This window comes from Chinchilla lanigera, unplaced genomic scaffold, assembly GCF_000276665.1.
Source record: "Chinchilla lanigera isolate Chin_1 unplaced genomic scaffold, ChiLan1.0 scaffold00065, whole genome shotgun sequence".
Lineage (NCBI taxonomy): Eukaryota > Metazoa > Chordata > Mammalia > Rodentia > Chinchillidae > Chinchilla > Chinchilla lanigera.
Window position 1 is genome coordinate 1,789,538 of NW_004955466.1, and position 21,469 is coordinate 1,811,006.

At 51.3% G+C, this 21,469-nt stretch overlaps 1 protein-coding gene and 1 long non-coding RNA gene across 16 annotated transcripts in view; both read right to left on the bottom strand.

Annotated features, from left to right (window-relative positions):
• Rad51b (RAD51 paralog B) overlaps positions 1-21,469 on the bottom strand; it is a 701,675-nt gene that overhangs the window by 103,066 nt on the left and 577,140 nt on the right. The gene's annotated exons all lie outside the window — the stretch shown is intronic.
• Positions 9-9,822, bottom strand: LOC106150153. The gene is made up of 2 exons (XR_001236793.1): positions 9,316-9,822; positions 9-8,382 (listed from the first exon to the last, which is right to left on the bottom strand). It is a non-coding gene; the product is annotated as an uncharacterized LOC106150153 (long non-coding RNA).

The window sequence follows — 21,469 nt, forward strand, 5'->3', positions numbered from 1 at the left end:
TCTGTATCTTTAAAAAGTCATTGCTGTTTATTTTATTCACTTCCTGTTGTCCATGTCTACCAGCATTTCTTGGTTACTTCTTGTTCCCTTACTTCCACAAGCTGGGATTCACTTCCTGTACCCTGCTTCCTCTGAATTTGGCTCACTGAAGACCCCTGGGAGTTTTAACCCTCCCTTAGCCTTGGAGATGTTTGCACGGCAGAGCTTGGGCTTGCTTTAGCTCTAATCATTCTCAGGTCTGACTGCCTGGACAGTCCCTGTCTCCGAGAGCACGTCACCAGTGGGAAGCGAAGAGCAGCTGTGAGCTGTTCATGAGCAAACAGCCCGAAGTCCCTGTCCTAATGGAGCTTATCGCCCTAGGAGGAGGAAGAGAAACCATAAACATATAAGGGAGACACGCTGTACGTTAATGATAAGCGGGGAGAGGGAGGGTCAGGCCAAGGAGGTCGCGGGAACACGAGGAGGTACAGACAGCTTCCGAGATGAATGAGGATGCTCCGGGTCAGGTCAGCCGCGCTGAGGAGAAATCGGGAAAAGGCTCGGAAAGGTGAGGGAGCAGCTGCCGCCAAGTCCCTGAGGTGGACACACATCTGGCGTGTTTGAAGAAAGCGAGAAGGCTGATGCGGCTGGAGAGGAATGAGTGAGGGGGAGATGGGGAAGGCAGGTCGGCGCGCTAACGGGAGCGCGTGATTTAGGGCCTCTGCGGTCACGCTGAGAACTGTGGCTTTCGCTCTGAACGGGATGGGAACCATTTGGAAGTCATTTGGAAGGGTTTCAGGGAGAGGGGGATGGGACCCGACTTGGCTGTTACGTTGGGAATATATCTGAGGGTGAGTGGAAGTAGGAAGAGTGGGAAGGAGAAGACCACTAAGAGTTCATTGCAGCTGACCCGGGGAAGAGGCAGGACCTTGCCAGTGGGGTTGGTGGAAGCCGTTGGATTTTGGTTGGATTTTGAAGGGGGAGCCCACAGGACTCCCCAGCAGTGTGGAAGTGGGATGTGCAAGAAGAAAAGGTTGCAGGTGGACCAGCTTGAAGGGAGGAGAGATTTAGAAGTTCCATCAGACACAGAAAGTTGGCGCCGCTCCCTGAGTTTCCGGAGCACCAGCTACACTCACCACGCCAGGCCCCAGCTGGGCCTCCAGGGGACGGGGCTCTGAGGCCCCTCTCCACTGCTTTTCAGAAACAGTGAAGCAAATCACTCCGGCTGTGAAATTTTATTTAGGGGAATATAGGAATGTTGTTCTTGAGCCTCTCTTTCTTTTTTCTTTGTCTTTCTTACCAGAAGTGAAACAAAACAGCCAGCGGAGATAGGATCTCAGGTCTAGAAATACTAGCAGGTCATTTGGGACTTGAAAGCAAATCTTCCCCGAAATGCATGAAGCAGGTGAAGGGAATTCCAGCTCTAATTCTTAAGCCACACCTCATCCTGACCTGGCAGATAACTTCCTTCCAGCCCCAGGCAAATCCCTGACTCTACCCACTGAATGCCTGTCCTTAAGAAACATTTAACAACAAAACCCCAACTGTGTGGAAAGGAAAACTGATGGAGACCGAGATAGCAGAAGGGCTGCTTGAGGGCCTCTCTCCAGGAGCCACACCCCAGCGGGGACCACAGGCGGAAAGGAGAGGCCTGGGCCAGGGAGGCAGGCATGGCTTCTCGCCCAGCATCAGTACTGTCGGGTCAGTATCTCACTGGGGTCAAAGTGATTCTTTTTGTTCATCGGACTTGTCCACTTGCTTCAAAGGAGGATGGGGGCTTCCTAATTCTGGTCTGGATAAGGCAGCTGCAAGGGTCAAGGTCTCCCAGCCCCAGGGAGACATGAGAAAAGTGGGGACCATGTGGTGCTGGAGGAGTCACTCAGAAGTTCATATTACTCCCAGTTTACATATCAGGAAACTGAACCTAGGAGAGGTTGGCCTGCCACACGGTCGGCCGCAGCAGAGCAGTGTGTGGACGTTCCGGTGTACGTCGTGGGACTATCTTTTGCTGGTCCCTGTGAGGGGGCAGGCAAGATGCCCTGTGCTTTGTGCATGTTCACTTGCTCAAATCTCTTGGATTCTTCCCTTTCGAAAGAAGTGAAAACCGTCCGACAGCACTTCCTGCCGCAACGGAAATGTGCTACGTCTGCATTGTCCTGTAACGTGGCCGCCCCACCCCTGTGTGGCTATCAAGCGCTTGAAACGTAGAAGGGGAACTGAAGAACAGCAGATTTAATTTTATTTCATCTTAGTTGATATAAATGTAGCTATGCAGGCCTAGGCTTGGTACTTCTTCCAAATGCCAGAGAGGTGACAAGGTGGGGCTGCGCCTTGCGGAGGATGGAACCCAGCGTGCGGGCCTCGCCTTTCCCTCTGGCTGGGCTGAGCCGGCCTGTGTTTAGTGAAAGGGCTCCGGAGGGAAGCTGAGCAGACAGCACACAGTCAGCCAGAAGCAAAGCCAGACTCCCTCAAGGCTGGGTCTGTATTTGAGCCCGTGTCTTCGCAGTCTGGAGGCCCCAACCAAGACCCTGATGAGGGCCAAACAGGCCAGCTGGGGGCTCGAAACCTGCACCAGCAACCTCCCAGAGGTCCAGATGGCTGAGGATTCCGACTCACCAGACCCAGTCCTACTATTGGGAAAGCAGTGTTTCCTTTTTCGGGGCTTAAAGACCAACCAGAGCGGTGAGCGCCCAGACCCAGCCTCGCCCTGCCAGGACGTGTAGCTCTCACAAGCTTCCACCCGCTGCTCCTCCCGAGCGACACAGCCACCAGTGCCGCGTGTCTGAGGCCGCTGTCTCATCGGCCTCCGTGCAGGCTCTGAATGTTCAGCTCTGCTGCATCAACCCCTACTCTATAGCTGCCAAGGACATCCCATGCTGCTCAGCGCAACCTACACTCTGACCTGAGGAGCACGGTTATCGCCGTTGTTCACTTGGTCTTGTCTCTGGCTTCCTCTTCCGTGCTGTTCCCAGACACGTCAAACGGTCTCTGTCTTTGCATTGGCTATTCCTTCCTCCTGGAATGCTCTTCCTGGACTGACTGTGGCTTCCTCTCCTTTCACCCAGCCTCCGCTTCCATGTCGCGAATAGTGCACTCCGCCCTGCCGTCTCCCACGGGCTCTACTTTCTTTAAGGCCCTTAGCACATGTATATAGTCAGTCCCCTGCGTGTGCAAGTTCTGCCGCTGTCGATTCAAGCAACCATGGACTGAAAACACTCAGAAAAAAGAGTTACATCTGCACTGAACAGGTATAGAAAGTTTTCTTTGTCATTATTCCTTCTTGGCGCAGCATAACAGCTATTTACAGAACACGGACAACTGTAGTGGGTGTTACAAATCATCTAGAGATGATGTAAAGTATGTGGGAGGACATGCATGTGTGAAAGGCAAATACACGGCCATCTTATCTAAGGAACTTGAGCATCTGTGGACCTTGGTATCTGCGGAAGTCTTGGGACCAATCCCTGAGAACACCAGATATTCCTGCATATGTTTCTTTGGACTGTTTGCTTACTTTCACTAGCACTAAGATGTCAACAGGCTAACGAGAAACACTTCTAGAGCAGAGCCTGCCACATAGGTGCTCTCTGAATATTTGTTGGGTGGATGGGTGGATCCCTGCATGACTGATTACCTTCAGTGAATGGTGGGGGCCGAGTAGGCTCAGGCAGGGCTCACCCTACACAGTTCAGTACTTTCCCGATTTGGAGGCTGAACCATGAGAAACAAAGAGATTTGCTGGTTTCATTTCTTCTGCCCTGGGAAAGTTAAAGACCACAGATAATCCAAAACTCAGTGCCAAGTTCTCTGATTTACAATCGAGGAATTATTCACACAGAGGCAAACAAGAGCAAAGGACCGACAAGCAAACTGTAGGAGGAAAATGATGGGAAACAGACGGAGAGACCTGTGCAACCTGTATGCCTTCAACTGGCCTGGCTTCCCACTGAAACGCATTCAAACTTGGATCCAGAGAATTCCCTTTGATTTCCATTCCCAGAATCCTTTGGGCTACACTGCCCTGGTGTCTGCTGGGAAAAGAGGTGGCTTCGAGCAGAGGTAGCCTAGGTAGGTCTCACCCTTATACAATGATATTTTGTACCCATCTGAGAGGCACACCCAGAATGCCAGGTATTCCTCCCATTGACCCCCCAAGTTCATAAAAGCCACCTGACTTTCCTAAAATATGGATTTGGGAAGGGAATTTCTTCTTTAATGGGTTCCATAGAAATGCATCTTCTTATTTCAAAGAAATAAAATCAGCAACACCTAGAAACGTCTAACACACAGGAGGCGGTCAATAAATATTGAATGAATAAATGAACGTGTCAAGCTGAAAGGGGAGCAATGATGTGGTAAAGCATAGGTTAGCTGACCAACCTTGTGCTGAGAGTCAGGGATCATGGGCTAGACTCTCTGTGCCAATTATATAACTTTGGACATGCCCTGAAGCCTCAGTTTTCTTGTCTGTACAATGAAAGCCTGGCCTAGCTGGGCTTCAATTTCTCTCCCAGCTCTGGCACCCTCTAATTCACTGAACGCGTTTCATGGCTTTGTTGTGGACTAGTCTTACAAGTGTCCAACTGAGTGCAGGGCCTGTTTCTTTAAAGCTCTTCTACTCTTTTTAAGCACCAGAGGTTATTTAACAGCAACTCTTCCAGAATATGTTTTGTCTTCCATGACAGAAGGTTCTGGAAGGTAGCCATTATAGAAATATGAAGTAAAGCCAGTATAATGTTGCATTTATCAGATAACACAAGCTCAACCAAAGTTCCTGTCACACTCTATGGTGATTCTGGGAACTTGACCAGGTTTCAGATTCACAGCAGTAAAAAAATCATCTCTGTGGTTTGTGGGGCTTGGTATCTAGTTGCCTCCTCTCCACAGCTCAGGCCATGGGTGCCACTTGAGGGCTCAAGTGACCCTTTCCTCTCAGAGCTGTGGTGCTGCCTTTCCAGGCTCAGAGGAGCGCTCCCTCAGTGCCGTACTCGTGGGGATCGTTCCTCTGTCCACCTCGGCCTTTGACTTTAAGCTGCCTCTGACTCTGAGGATCCCAACTCTATTCTCAACCTTGAGTCACTGGGAAGAGAAAGAACACCTGACAGGGAGGACCATCAGAATATCCCAGACTGGCTTCAGCCACAAGATCCCTCTGGGCCTCAGTTTCCTCAGCTCACAGTCAGGCCTGGGTGTCGGCCAACAGCCCAGGCTCTCTCAGCCTCATCATTTCCCCAGCCAGTGCTAGAGCCATCCCTCTTCCCATGACAGGGCCATGGCTCGCTTGTGTGTTATGCAACTTCTGTAAAGCAAAGCTTTTCGTTATAATGACCCTAGGTATTCTAGGAAGAGAGAAACATTTTTATGATCCCAGTAATCAAACAACATAATGAAAATCATGGCAACCATTTGCCTCATAAAACCCATGGCGAAAGCCTCCACATTCTCCAGCAAGATCCTGGGAATTCAGCATGCTCTCAAGCCTTTAAGTGGCAAGGACCTTGTTGAAGGCCTTGGGACGCCAGCTGATGGCTGATGAAAGGATTTTAACGCACCACTGAAATTCTCTTTTCCAAAATAACCACTTTGAAACCTGTTAATTATAGATACACAACCAACCCCAGCTCCAGCCCCCCCAAAAAGGCCCAGGGCTTCTACCAGGGAAAGCAGGGCTACTGAGGCCGGCCGCTGCTATGGCGCTGCACATGCTTTGTGTTGGGTGAATTAGCTTTAGGAAGAGAACCAAATTAATTGAAACCACATGGCCACTCCCCCACCCCAGCCTCCTCCTCCGTCTCCCTCCCCTGGAGACAGGGGCCAGTTCAGCCTAATTTGGTCCAGTGTTTTTGTTTCCTAAAATCTGTCTTGGGGCTCTGGGCCATTAATAGGTTGCAGCTGATTTTAAACTACACGAATCAGAGACCTTGCATCTTTGGTTTTAAGGAGATTACAAATTGTGTGTCCCACAAAGTTGGGATGGAGGGGAAAGGCCCCGGATGGGGAGGGGACGGGAACAGATCCAGGAGGCACAGAAACTCTGCTCTCCATTAAGCAGCTGCATTGAATGGGCCTGCGATTTCTCAAAGGCTGGGGAGGGAGTGAAGAAGAGGTGAGGGTCTTGTTGCTGTGACCCTGCAGCAGGAACATAGATCTGGGCCTATGTAAACAGTTAGAATCCAGGATCTGGACAAGTGGAGGCCTCTGCTCAACTATCTTCAACAATTTAATTTCCCAGGTTCTAGAGGGGCACCTACCATAAGCTAAAGCAGGGGTCAGCAAACCACGGTCAACACAGCCTACATGATTTTGTAAATAAAGTTTTATTGGAACACAGAGGTGACCACGTATTTATGTCTTGTCTGTGGCTGCTTTAGTAGTAGAGACCCATGGCCTGCAAAGCTGAAAATTTTTAACATCTGCCCCTCTATGGTGAAAGTTTGTCAATCTCTGAGCTAGAGACCTACGCTGAATCTTATAGGGCAGGCACCGTACTTAATGACCACAAAGGACAGATTTAGGATTACTCAATTCCTACATCATACCAAAGACTGGGTCACTTCTAGAAATCACCCTTCAGGAAAGCATCTTAATGCTCATTTAACCCCTGGTACTACAAAGCATTACCAACAATCATGCCGCTGAGTTAAGATGCAAAGCATTGCCCTGGCAACCCCACTCCCATTTCACAGGTAAAGGAGCCGTCACTGAGAGGCAGCAACACAGGGAAGCTCACCTGGGAAGCAGCACAGTTAGGAGGAGCTGGGCCTCTAAGTGGTAGAGCAATCCTGTGTTTGTCCTGTGACAGTCATGAAGCGGGCTGGGGTTCTTTAACATAACAACTCCCTACGTGTGTCGCACTGGCGATTTTACCAAGTTCTTTCACCTCTGATTTCGCGGTGCAGTGGGGAGTTGGGGACCCTGTCTCCATTTTTAAGGTAAAGGGCAGCAGTGCTAAGTATCAGGGAGTGGGGATGAGAATCAGGCCAGATTTCACTCACTCTTAAAACCACCTTTCCCCAAACCCAACGGCTAGTGAGCGTTGGGTGTTCTCCACCCAGGCCCTCAGCTGGGACCCCAGCTGGCCACCCTACTCCCCTAGCATGGCTCTAAGACAGCTCCTGGCATTTCAGAGGCTCCAAGGCCAGCTGGGGCAGAGGCAAAGAGGGGTGGAATGGCTGTGTGACAGGTACAAGGACAGAGACACGGAGACACCTGTGGGCCGTTAGGGAAGACAAAGCAGTGGAACCTTGCGCTTCCCTGAGAGCAAGCCCTGAGGAACAGGCCTTCAATACAAATGCTACTTGCTGGAAAGTCCTCAGGCACCCTTCCCCAGCTCTCAGGGGCTGAATTCTTCTTGGGATCTTTTAGGGACAAGTAGAGAAGACAGAGAAATTGGCATCCTCTCAGGGACTAATCTTGGCAGGTAAGCAGATGACACCGGGAAAACTGCTTCCGTGGAGCAGCAGGACTTCCCCACAGGAATTTGTTTCCTGCAGGTTGGAGCCTGGGCTCCTGGTGGAGACCCTTCCAGCCAAGCCAAGATGTCTCCCCAGGCTGAAATCATGGTAGTCTGGAGCACCCTGAGACAAATCAAAGGAGCGCCCCACCAGCTTGCATGGGCTGTCAGCTTCGTGCCAGGGCCCTCAGCGGACAGGAGCTGACGTCCCTGCAAAGGTCTGTACGTCGCTGCCTCCATTCCCACCGTGGTACCCTCGGCAAGCTTCTCTTCCAACTTTAGGCAGCACCTCAGAGAGTTCCAGAATTCATGAAGGAGTCAGGAGTCCCAGTCTTTAGAGTCCTGCTCTTGTTCAGTACTCTGTCAGTAAGTAGAGTGTAAACTGCCTGTGGTGACAGAGCAAGGGCACCATAACTGGACCCTTGTCATGGATCAGGGGACAGCCTAGGAAACAACCTGGTCAGCGTCCTTGGGTCCCCCGACACCTACTGGGGACCCTTCACTCAGAAACAGCCTTTACTCATGCAGCACAGGCTTTGAAGCTATGGGAGAACATAGCTCAGCACCTCCAGCTTCTGCCTGCCAGGGAGCCTCGGGTGCCTCCCCTGGATACCCTCCCATGGCCAGCACCAAAGTTTGTAGGATGATCTTCAAAGTCCTTTTGGTCTAGACTTGGCTTCCTGATAGGTTCAGGCTCTCCATTCTGTGGAACCCAATGGCTAGGAGATTTGTGAGTCTTTTGTGAGTCTAGACGAAGAAGAATAGAGGCACACGGCACGGCTAGAACAGAGGTGTCAGGACAGAGTGGAGTGCAGGTCACCGGGTTTAGCAGGGTCCGGAGCCCTTCTGAGAAGCGACGCTCTCACGGTGGCCTCTGCTAACGGCACCATGACTTGAGTGGAATGCCATGCACCACAGCTAATTCGTGGTCACTGAGTGTCTGCCGTGAGCTGTGGATGAACACACAGGCACTGGGTAGATGCACTGCGTGGATGAACATACAGGCAAGATGGACACGGAGAAGGTCCCCTGTCGAGGAGTGTGTAGAGTGTAGTTTCTCCTCGTACCTTGCTGTTCTGAAAGGCCCGCCCACGCCGCCGTGTCGGTGGGGTCTGGCCCAGCTCCCCATGTGCAGGGCCTGAGGGCCCTGTGCAACCTGCAGCCCTCACACAAACAGCAGGGCTTTCGAGTCAGGCCTTACCCTCCTGTGCTACGAACAAAGCGGAGCAGGAAGAAGGCGGAGGGAAAATGCCCACAAACACTTCCTGGGGCGCGGCGGACACGCTAAAGCTCAAGGTCGGGCCGGCTGAGTTTGAAGGCGCAGAAACACACACAAGAGAGCTCACGCGGCCACTGTAGAAGCCAACAGGCTGCTAAATGGCTCTAGGACAATGAGGGACACAATTTAAAAATTACAGCTGCGCTCTCTTTTCCCAAATGAGTGGGGAAACAGCGCTGCTGGTGTAGTGGTATCGTGCAAGACCCCAAACGAGGAGGGATTGTGGCTTAATGCGGAAAACGGATTTCACCTATCTTTGCAAAGAAATAGGTGAGGGACCTCCCCGCCCCCCGCCGCACCCTCCCTCAGCACACCCCCAAGACCTGGAATGCCTGCTATCAGTCACATTTTGTGTCCTGTATAAACAAGGGCTGGTAAGTAACACAGGAAATGAACTTTACAAGCGCTGACTGTGTACCAACTTGTGGTATGGGGACTTGCCAGGTTTTTTTCTACCTGAGAATTTTCACAGACTCAAAACTTTCCTGCTCCCAGCTTCCCCCGCCACGCTTGAGTGTGGGTGCATACCACACGTGCACACACGCCCCAAGACAAACGTGCCCAGCGTTCCCCAACACACAACCACAGAGAGACCTGCGCTTACCCAGAGGCAGGCTGTCCTAGGACTTCCTTCCTGGGTCTCCCCATATACCGACCCAAGTACCTAGGCAGGCAGGTGCTCCCCTCCCCCTCGCAGACCACACAGGAACTGAGAGCCAAGGACGTTTATGCTCGTACGTGTGCACGCACGCACGCACGCACGCACGCACGCACGGAGCCACGTTCTAGCTGGCTCCAGCACAGCCAGGACAGGCCTGGGTCTGTTTGCCCCTGCGTTTCACTCCCCTCTAGGAGGTGTTGGGGTAACACAGAGGAGTCACCAGGGGCTTGTCATCCCATTTTCTAGCAGTTCCCTCCAGCCCGAGTGCTGGAATGGTGGCTTTTTAAAATTGCATGTGGGAAAAAAAAAAAAGGAAAAAAAAAATTGCATGTGGATGGCAAGGTGAAATGCAGGGACAAAAGCATCCTTTCGAATCTCCCGCATGAGTTCCATTTACTAATAAGGGCTCTTCTGGACACTTTGGGGGATTTCTTTATGTTTGGCTCTGTCTGAAACTGGGCTGGGCGGACAGAGGCCTACCGAAGGAGCTCTGGGAGTGCAGGGTTGGGGGTCCTGCTTTGTCATCTTTTATTGCTCCAATTACTCCAGGCCGCCTGGGGAGCTCTGTGTCCTCTGAAAGCCTGGAGGGGAAGCACCAGGCACACAGGCAAAGGCAAATTTGGATAGAAACTAAAGGAGATAAAAATGGGCTCCTAGTGACCACTACTACCCCAAGAATTTGGGCCCACCAGAAAAGCTGGCGCTAGAGGGTTCCTCACCCCACCCCAATAGCTCTCGGGCATCAGGATGTTCCGGTAATTCTCTGGGCAGTACACGTGCAAAGTGGGCACTGTCTCTGCACTGACAGATTGGCTGGTGGACATGTGCGTGTTTTATTTTCACAAGCCGGATGGATTTCATGCATCCAAGGCCTTGCTGTGTGGATCGGGACAAGAGGTAATGTCTTGTGTCACATCGCCCCACACCGCACAGCTTAGTCGTGGTGAGCCAGCCGGGTCCTCTCTGAGCCCCCCTGAGCTGCGGCGAGGGCCAGACTAGAAGTGCGTGTACTTTGTCCAGAGCCTTTGCTTGTAAATTCCACTTCCCCACAGAGTTCCTTCTCCCAATAAATCTTCAAATAAAAGTGCAGTGCACAGAACTGGTAAAAAGCAGAGCTTCTTTCATTAGGGGATGAGTGTGAGTGTGTGTGTGTGTGAGAGAGAGAGAGAAAGAGAGAAAGAAAGAGAGAGAGAGAGAGAGAGAGAGAGCCCATCTGCTCCTCCTCCTCTCATACTTCAGGGGATCTCTGAGGGGTCCCTTGGATATCAGTTTGAAAACTGCTACCATAACACAGGTCCTTCTCATAGAAGCTGTTGAACTTTAATATACAAGAAAATACACAGTGACCGTGAGCTGCTTGAAATTTGACAGGTCTTTCAGATCAGCTTGCGTTTTGCATACCATTGATTCAGGCTGTGCTTGTATTGGGTGTGGCCCAGGTTACAAACCTCTTGCTGAAGCCCCTGGCCTCCTATGGGCCTGCAGCTCACAAATGTGGAAATCACTGCACAGAAATCAAGAGCAGAGCAAGAAGTAAGACTGGAACCTCAGAGGAGCCACGCCATGAACGGACTCAACTATCTAGTGAGGGAATTTGTGTCTGGTGGTCTTTTTTTTTTTCTGGTACCGGGACTCAAAATTGCACTTGCCAGGCAGGAGCTGTGCCGCTGAGCTAAATCCTCAGCCCTCTGGTGCTCTTTGAAGAGAGCCATTAAAAAAACTATTATCGATCTATCTATCTATCGATGGATCAATCTGTCATCTACCTATCGATCTATCATCTACCCATCTTTCTGCCAGGAAAGGACATGATCGGAAGTGAACCACAGAAAAGGCATGACTTCAGGTTCATTCCCTTTCCTGTCTTCCTGTCTGTAGCGCCTCAGCCCCCACACACCAGGGCCGCAGTCACCAGAAAGGTTTCTTCTCCACCTCTGTGGATGGACGCTGGTCCAGACACCCTTGTCCAGCCCCCTTTGACAGAGGTGCTTATTGTCCGGTGTGGCATTGCCCCAAGTGAGTGGCTCTGCCTAGACCTCAGTGCGCTGGTGACTCTGAGTAAACTCCCTGAGGCACACAAACGACCGCATGCCTAAATTAAGAACACGCATCTGGGTGGGCAAAGGGGTCTCTGTACTCCGTGAAGGCCAAAGCCGAGGCCTAATTCCTCAGTTTTGCCCAGCTTCATTTCTAAGGCGTTTTGGCAACGCAGCCCCCCCAAAACTTCCCAACAAAACGCTGGGTTCCCTTTGCTGAGCCAGTAGCCACAGCTGGAAGTAGCGTCCAGTGTAGGTCTGGGGGACCAGGCTGTGCTCCAGGCCCAGCTCTGTACTTGCTCACCTTGGGGAGGGTTGCTAAAGCTTTTTGTGCTTAAAAAAAAAGGGATACAGTGAACATGCACCTCCCAAAGATGTGACTAATGCCTGTGATGCTTTGTGCTTCCTGGGTGAAAGGCAACACTGTGAAGTTTTATTATCTACCTACTCTGCTTTTTATATAGTTCCAGTTCCCTTCTGTCTTTCTTTCTGGGGGTCCATATAAATTTTATTAGGTATTCATTTCAAAAAGGGTCTCCTTGTACCTCGGAGCGGGATTTTGTTTGCTGTCTCAGAGAGGAATTCCTTTCCATAATCGGGCCCCTCAAAGGGTCTGCGTGTGTTCAGCCACTCAGTCAAGTTTCATCTAATAAATATTTAGGGAACATCTAATAACGTCTGCGCGGCCCTGAGAGGTGGGTGGGTCTGGAACGAGGAGGAAAGGTTGTGAACTTTGGAGTCAGGCTGCCTGAGGGCTGAGTTCCAGCTTGACAGTCCCGCGTATGTCCTTGGAGGGCCTGGGTCACCTCTCTCTGTTCTGTCACATGTAAAATGGAGATAACCCCATCCAGCTCACAGGGTCAAGTAAGACAAAGATCTAAATCTACTGAGTGTCAGCAGCTCAGTCATCCCCTGCTCCTCCCTGAGGCCCTCTGTCTGGCCCTCTATCCATCTGGGAAGGAATGTCAGTGGTTAAACCAGTAGTTCTGGAAGTTTCTCATTTCTTTTTCCCCAAGTGCTCCTCAGCAAAGCCATTTTCTCCATTTTTCTCCTCCTCCACCCAGATCTTCCAAGGTCTCCACGTTATTATGCCCCTTCTCTCCCTCAAGCCCATTCCCAAGAAGAAAAGGGTCTCCCATTCTTTTGAGAAAGAGCCAGTAGAGGGGAAGTGGCTTAGCTTTGTTGCACCCACTTCAGAAAAGATCAAACTGCAGGCTCTGTGAACAGCCGATCCTCCAGAGGGGGCTTCAGGCCGGAGGAGGAGGGGCGAGGCCAGGCAGGGTGGGCTAAGGCTGCCACGGAGGAGCTGTGGGACCGCCAGGACCCAGCTGGCTGTGTGGTGTAAAGCCTGCTCATGGCTGCCCTCACTGCACTGGGCCAGCCTGGAAGATGCCCCCAGAATGGCAGATAGGACCATCCAGTCTGAGAGATGCGTCCCATCCCTCCCTCAGGGAGGGTTCTTGTCCCTCAAGTTCCCAGGGAAGAGAGCGGATGCGAGGAAGCCCCTGAATAGGCGCCACTTTAAATTAAGCTTCCCATGCTTAGAAGGGGCCTCAGCTTCCCACAAATCCCCTGGTGCATGGAGCTTTGTGGCGGCAGTGTTGAGTCCGTTTGTTCTTTCAGAAGTATGCCTTGGAAGCCAGGAGTTATTTGTTTCCGAAAGGTAGGCGCGCATCAGGTGGGTGGTCTTTGCATTTTTTGTATGCTTTGATTCCCTCCCTTTTCTTTTCAGGACCACTGAGGGGTTTATTTTTCCCTCTCCCAGCAGAGCTCTGGGGCTCGGCGGTGCAGTGCATCTGTGTTGGGTTTTCCCACAGGTCCCTGCAAAGGCAGCCCAGTTGCCTTCAGAAAGTCCTGGGCGGCCCCATGGGGGGAGCAGGCCTGCAGCTGTGTGCCCCCTCCTTTCTGCAGCAGGCTTTGATCAGATTTTGTGGGGGCTGCTTGTAGCCTGACCTCCCATCTCCAGCGCCTCTCAGGTGGAAAGTTCTGTTCAGCCTGTCTGTGGCTTCAAAGCCTCTGCCTCCTTCGGGCTGGGACAAGGCCGATAATGGTTCCCATTTTGCTGTTGTGTGATCTCCCAGCAGCCCCATCTTTCAGTTGACAGGCTTTTGCTTGTTTCGTTGGGCTGCTTTGGCCAAACTGAAACCACCTTTCTGGTTGAGGAAGCACATTGACGTCCTCCCCCATTGAGGCTTTTGATGGCTCACACGTGGCCTTCCAGCCCAGACAAAGGTGACTGGGTTGAGGCAACCAGGCACCTGGCGGACACATCTGGCATTGGACAGGGCAGACATGCGTGAGAGATAAAGGACCATGGAGCTGGCCAGTCTGCCCGCGGAACACTCAGTAGCACCCTCCCTGCCTCTGAAGTTTGCAAGCAGGAAAACCGACCCTCTCTGGTCCGACTCCTTGCAGAAACCCAGCCGTGATGTTGATGTGGCACTCCATCCATCTATGCTCTGGCCTGAACCTGGACCCAGCGCAGGAAAGGCCGAAAGTCCTGAAGTTGACCACGTTTCCCAAGAACTTGAGCTGTTTACTATCTTGAGAAATAGGCACAGAGCCAGCCAAACTTGGGAAGTTCCTTTTCTGGCCTATTATTTCCAACAGTTGTGGCCTTATGGACTAAGTTCTTAGCCCGAGGGATAAACAGCGGAGAAGTTGGCCATTCCAGGGCCTAATTCCAGCTCCTAACCCAAACTGTCAGTGACCCTGTGCTCTGGCCTACACAGGGGAAAAGGACCAGGGCTGAACCACCAAGGGGCTGTCACCGATTTGGAGAGCGTTGTGGCCGCCCCACAGGGTCCAGTGTGGCCTTGGCTGTGGCTGGCTGCTCTTCATGACGTGCGTGGGGTTAGGCTGCACCTTGCCCTCCAGTTTCCTCACATTTAAAGTGAAGTGGCCAAGGGCAACAGGAGCGGTCAGGAGAGCATCCTTCTTCTTCAGCCTGATAGCGCAGTGCTCTTCCTTCCTTTTGATCATACTCAAAACAACTGCAGCAGAACAATAAGCCCAGGAGGAGGCCAGAGGGAGATCTGTTACGTGCTTGTCCTGTGGCAGGGCCTGGCCCGCCTTTATCTTGCACAGAGCTCCACATGGGAGGAAATCTGGCAGGCCCAGGGGTTGTCTCCTGGAGCGGCTCTCCCTCCCACGTGGAATGCTAGAAGGACAGGGAGAAGCCGCCACACCGGCCCCACCCCAGTCTCAATCATGACAAGAGGGAGACCAGCCCCGATTCTGGAAAGGTGACTCTCCGGAAAGCATGGGATCCCTGAAAGTTGGAGCCCACCTGAGTCCCGCCCCACAAATAGTGTCAGCTGACCCCCAGCACAGCCTTTCTCCTCGGTCAGTGTCCTCTCTTCTCCCTCCAGCTGAGGGAGTGAGCTGCGGCAGGATGTGTTCCTCCGTGTGTGGAGAAGCCTGGGGCCGAAGCAGCAGTGGACGCTCCAGCTCCTCACACCAGAAGGCTCCAGGGCTGAGAGGAGGAAGAACCTCAGAGCCTGCGGGGCTCGAGGAGCTCGATTGGTGCCAGTGCTGACATCATTTCCTTGTGAATGCAGGTATTTTGCCATTCATCTGCTGTTCGCGGGGGAACTAGGTCATCTCAGCATCTTTAATCCTAATCAGTTCATGGCTCAAACCCTCACTGCTGAAGAGAAACTCCAACGCCAGGGCTGCTAGTGCTCAGAAAACAAGTTTTTTCTCACCAGGCGGCTGCGTGCTGGGGGACGCCGGGCCAAATGTCCTCGTAGGGGTGGAGCCTTTTGTAATGCTGTGGATTGAGAACACGCAGACCTGGGTTCAAGGTTTGGCTCCACCTGCATTTTCCAAGTGACCTTGAATAGTTTACACCACCTCCAGAGGCTCAGTTTCCTCATCTGTGAGACTAATCTTGAAGTCATAATTTGAGGATTAAATGAGATAACGTCTGTGGTAAAGATTCCACAGTGTGTGCCAGTATTATTAGCACCTGAATAGCTGTAGCGGTCTGGTCAGCCTGCCCTGGTCCTGAGTAGTGTGCTCAGAGGAGCCATGATCCCCGCTCTCTGTCATGAGGAATAAATGCATGAGGAGCCCGAGAGGAAATAGACCTGGTGGTGCAACGTTTAAGAAATTCCACTGTGGACGCCGGCAGCAAATCCAGGGACAGAACTCAATTTTCATCTAAGCAACCAGATTCTGTCCCTGCAGTCACACCACCTCTCAGCATGGTCCTGCTGGTTAGTGTTCCTGGCTGTAGGGACAAACTGTCACACACTGGATGGCCTAACACAATAGAGGTCTATTCTCTCACAGCTCTGGAGGCCAGAAGTGCAAAGTTGAGGTGTCCAAAGGGCTGTGTTCCCTCTGGAGGACCCGGGGAGCCTTCCTTCCCGGTCCCTTCCAGCCTCTGGCGTGCCAAGTGTTCCTTGCCTAAGGGCTGCGTAACTCAGGTCTCTCCTCTGCAGTCACAGGGCCTCCCCTTTGTGTGTCCCTCTCATGCGGCTCTCTTACGAGGACACATCCTTACAAGAGACAAGTGGGCTCTATCCAGGATGATCTTTTCTCACGACTCTTAGCTTCATTGTATCTGCAAAGATGCTTCATGTGCAGAAATTCGTAAGTGCTGGGCTGTATAATGTGGACATGTCTTTTGGGACGGTCAACATTCAACCTACTACATCAGTAACTGCCAAATGTCCGCCCGGAGTTTGACTGAAAAGTCACAAAGGCTCTTGCCTGTGGCTAGGGAGGAGGGTCACTCCTCTTCGTGACAACATCACTAGTTCTCCACTGGGCCCAAGAAGGGAGCATGAGCCCCTTCTACCTTCAGAAGGAAATCTGGCTTTTCGTTCATTATTTATAGGCAGACAGTGAAGATGAGCTCTTCCCAGCCTGTGCGATGCGGCACCCTAGTGTCCAATGGTGGGTCTCAAATCACTGCTGTTCGCAGGCAGACAAAATGAGTTTTCAGGCCCTGCTTTGTTTGGTGGGCGTACAAGCGAACAGTGAAGACGTGCTCTGCGGTGAGTCTCTTTCCTGCCTCTTTCCTGCCAAGCCCACAGGAAGCGCGGGTCCTCCTGGCACTCAGACCCTTCACCTTCTCTCTCCTTGCCATCCTCCCAGGGCTGCACACTCAGAAAATGCCCAGGGACCTGGCTCCTGTCTTCTCAAAGGCTCCCTTTGGCCTCGTCCCCAGGGCCCTCTTGTCTGTTTCCTCCTGTAGCTGCTTATTTGAGCATAAGGATCCGTGCCTACTAGAAAGGACCTTCTCCCAAGCCATCCCGGTCCTGTCTAGAAAGGCCTTTCTCCAAGCTGCTGATTCTCCAGCTACCAGCCTATGAGGGAAGGAAGAGTACATGACAGTAGTGTTTTTATTCTTCCAGTCAAATGATACTTTATGTAAATTTAACAAAGGTCTCAGCTCCTTCCATCCAGGTGGGTTCCAGAAAGAAGTCAGGCTCATGCCCTTCCTCCCTGATGGGGCTGATTCAGTGGGCTCTGGCAAGGACCTTGCTTTTCTCCTCAACAGCTCCTATTCATAACTGTTTGTAGCTTCCTTCCTAAAGGTGTTCCTACTATCTCTGGCTTACAGATGTTGACACACATTTGGCCGCTCTGAACCCTCTGGGTTCACAGGAACCTGGCCAAGGTTGGGACAGTCACTATGGCCCTACAGCCCTGAGAACAGGGTGACAATGGAGACGAATTGTAGATAATGGCCTCCCACGTCTTAGCTAAGTACAGTTCGCAAGGAGATGGGCAATGTCCACTACTTGTTGGAATTATCCTTCAATTTGTTGCTCTCATGTGCTTGTAAAGTTTGTGTCTTCACATGTAGATTGTGAGTGGTTCTGTGTGCTTGGAATCCACCTCTTTAGAAGGCTCTCACACTAAATGTCTCAGTGACACTCAGAATGTCGCTACTGGAGGGATAAAATCTGACCTGTGCTTGTACCTCGTTGGTAGTTTGCTCATGGTGGAACATTCCTCAAAAAGTAAAAAAACACAGAATGACCACGTGACCTACTAAATCCACTCCTAGGTATACACCTGAGAGAACTGAAAACAGTTACTCCGATGAATGCATGCACACACAAGTTTACAGCAGCACAATTTACAAGAGCCCAAAGAGGGAAATATAATAACCCATCAATGTTCATTGATGGCTGAATATTATGCAAAATGTGGTAAGGATATTTGTGCAATCCAATATTATTCAGCCACAAAAGGGAATGAAGTACTGATGCATGCTACAATGTGGATGAACCTTGTTAGTAAAAGAAGTCAGATGCCAAATGTCACATACCGTATGGTTCCATGTACATGAAATATCCAGAATAAAGAAGTTCATAGAGAGAAAGCAGATTGGTGGTGTCTAGGAGCTAGGAGGAAGGAGCTAGAAGCAATGCTTAACCATTAGGGGATTTCTTTTTTAGGGTGATGAAAACATTTTGGAACCAGAGACAGGTGGTAGTTGCACAACATTGTGTATATACTAATTGCCCTTGAATTGTTTACTTTGACATGGTTAATCTCATGTTATATGAATTTCAGGTCAATTAAAAATGTTTAGGAAGCGAGAGAATGATAGTAAGAACCTATGTGGCCCTATGTGCTCCATGCACACTCCCCAGTCCCCGCCCTGGTCCCAGCTCACAATTCCTTCCCAGGCAGACCTGTGTCCATCTTGGTGCCAGGTATCACATGGTTTACAGAGCAGATTACTGTTGTACTTGCTCGTGATCCCTTCGGAGACACAGCCCCTTGGATTTCATGACCAAACCTGAGTCTACACAACAGCAGGCAGCCAGCCTAGCTGGAACAATGGATGTGGGTGAGAACACCTGAATCGCCAGAATACTGTTTCCCAACTTTTGTTTCCGTGGCAGAGAAGTGGATTTTCGAGGCAAGAGGAACAGGTTTGCGCATTCCTCCAGCAAGTCACAAGAAGCAAAGGACACAGTGGCAAGACACCTAGAAAAAGGTGTTCTGTGTCACATATGGACAACCCAGGGCTCTCACGGGAAACTGTTGTTTAAGTTGGTTTTGGAAGGAAGAAAGTTCATGCCCCTCTTCTGTTTTTTTCCTGTCATTGAAGGAGTTTGTCCTTCCAGAACAGAGGATTTGTGCCTGTGAAGAGAAAATGCTGAGGAGGAGAACTGAGGACGTGGAGACCGTCCCATGCTAACTGAAGTCTGAGGTCTGTCAGCTGAATGGTCATTCATTCGGGCACTGGTTCACTCGTGCATTGAACGCGGGCCGGCCTTGTCCCTGTGGGCAGTGGGCTAGACCACTCGCTGGAGAAGTCCCAGGCCCTGCCTCTGCCACCGAGGCAGCTCAGTGGGAAAGCCACACAGGCTCAGCAACAGTGCCGTGTCCATGGTGCAGTGCTCAGAGAGAGGCCGTGGCTGCGGGAGCCCTTGCGATTTACTGCTTGGGGCACAGAAAAGACCTTTCAGAGTGGGGACATTGGAGCCCAGTGTTTAAAGGAAGACAGATTCAGGGCACAAGCAATGCAGGGGTGAAGGCGGCATCTGTAATGTCCCAGGGGCATGAAAACAGGTGGCCTATCTGGGGAACAGTAATGCAAAGCGGTGAGGAGGCCGTCTGGGCAAGTCAGGGCCATGCTGGGCTTTGCATTTGGCCCAATTCTTTCTGTTGACTTTACCCTTGTCATCAGAACAATAGCCAAATATTTATCATAAGCCATTTCCTTTAACCTTCTTGATAGCCCTGTTTATACAGAGGAAGACAGTGAGGTTCAAACGGTTAAACAGCTGGGAATGTAGCTGAGGGTACACAGCTTGCCCTCCGTGTGTCAGGCTCTGAGTTCCATCCCCAGTACTGCAAAACAGTATAAGAAAGGAAAACCAACTACCACACAGAAGGGAACAGCATCAAAATCTGTACAAGTAGGAAGTGCCCTGCAATGACTGAGTGTTACCCAGGGGGGATGCTGAGATGGTAGGACAGGGTTCAGGAGCACACAGGAGACTTTAACCACATCAGAGATATTTTCCCTCTCAGACTCAGAAGGGACACAGGGCTGTTCTCCATGCCTCCCCGTGGAAATGTTCCCAGTGACTTTTGAGAGTACTGCTTCCTTTTGAGAGGGAGCAGTGTGTGGAGGCTGAGGCCTCTTGGAGGCTCAACTGCTGCTGAATTTGCCACTGTGGCAGAGGCAGGTGGCTATTTACTTTACCAAGGGCTCAAAGGCAACACCTCTACTGAGAAAAGCAGGTTGGCCAGGTTGCCCCTTCTGGCTGGAGCTAACGTTTCCCGTCTGGAGGCGTCACAGAGAGCAGTGATTCCAGCTTGCCTCCACAGAGGTCCGGCTTGGGTGCCCTTTGATGACTGTGCTCTGAGGTCCTTTTCAAGTGAACTTCCCTTCAGTCCCACTGTTTGCTTTTTCTAGCAGAGCATCCTGCTCCCTCTAGAGCAGCCCGGAGGAGGAGATCCAGACCCCTGTCTTCCTGGCATGCAGAGCTTAAAACAAGAGCCCTCTGCCATCGGACATCCTTACCATTTCCAGCTATTGAGTGTAATCAGGACCTGACTTCAACGACAGAATGATTTGGAGGAATCCTCTTTCCCACTTGCTGCATGGAAGACAAAGGGGTCTGAACAAACAGGATGCGCTGAGAGCTGCAGAGGGCTCCCTCCAGCAAGAGGGGCTGGCAGGATGCAGGGCTGGGTAGAGGGCCTGGGAGTGCAGGCATTGGCATGTGCGTGATCACGCTTAGAGAAAGAAGCAGCAGGCAGAGGGATTCAGCCAGCAGCCCCTCTGGAGGGTTCTTCACGGAGTCACACTCTTCCAGGGTCTGCAGAGCTATAGAAATCCCTGCTCTGATGCTGGCCGCTCACCTTGCAGAGAATGCTGACGTTTCCAGACATCAGAGAGAAGCTGTGCCATACCCAGGGATTTACGGGCAGATCACAACCCACGTGGGGTGGAGGGAGAGAAGACCCATGGTTGCAGCCCAGTGTTTAGATCCTGGCGATTCCGTTTATTTCTACCACTGTTTCTTTTATTCCAAGTTCTACTATTGGGCTTTGGAATCTATTTTTTGGTAAACTTTCCCGATCACTAACTTGAAAAAGAGTTCAGTCATTCAGAGAATAAGACCCTTCGTAGGAGAAGATGGGCCCAGGGAACAGTTCAGTATTCCCTCCTTGCCTTCCTACTGCCCCATTCTATATGGGAGACACCGGAAGTAAAAATAAATATTCATTAAGACCAGACCTAGAAGCAAACAAAGGTCACTGAAGGCAACATGGAGAGGAAGCAGCTTACACTGCGAGGACAGGCGCTTTGCGGGTAGGCTAACCTCTTCCCAAAGGCGGAACTTAGTGCTAACTGCCCCCAGTTCACCATCTTTCAGAGGTAGCTTCTCTGATACCTTCAACCAGGGGTGTGTGGAATATCGCCTGCAGGTACCTCTGGCTGCTACCAAGATGGGAAATGCACCTGGCACCTTCTGGATGAGGCTAGAAGGATGAATCTCTCCTGGGACACAAGACAGCACCGCTCAACTGAGGAACTGCCCTACATCTTGCTAAGAGAGTACAATTTATGGAACTGGTCATCTCTGACACACAACTGAACCCTAAGCTTCTCCAACCTAGAAGCCCTCCCTTGAGAGGGAGTCACTGAGGAGAATCTGATTCTAAAGGTCACAGCTGGTTCTAGGTGAAATAAAAAGCACTCTGAAAGAGAAAACCGGCCTGACGTCTAGAGTCCATCATTGCCTTTAAAGGCAACCCTGAACCCCAGGGAACAGTGACTCGGCACAAAGCATTAGCTTTGCGGAGATGCTTTCTGCTAGGGCTGGAATTCTGGCACCTAGAACCACAGAGGCTGCCTCTCAGTCCGGGGAAACAGGACTAGGCTATGTGCTGGGTAAAGAGCTGGCATTTGACACTTCGGCAGTGCCTAGGAAATCAAACCCCAGTCAATAGTAGGTACACAGAAAGCGCAACGAAAGCGCTAGTTATAAACGCTCTGTCTGCTGTGGAGCGGCAACAGGATCGAAGCCTTTCCTTAGTATGGCCAGAGTGCAAACCCAGCGTGAGGTCCT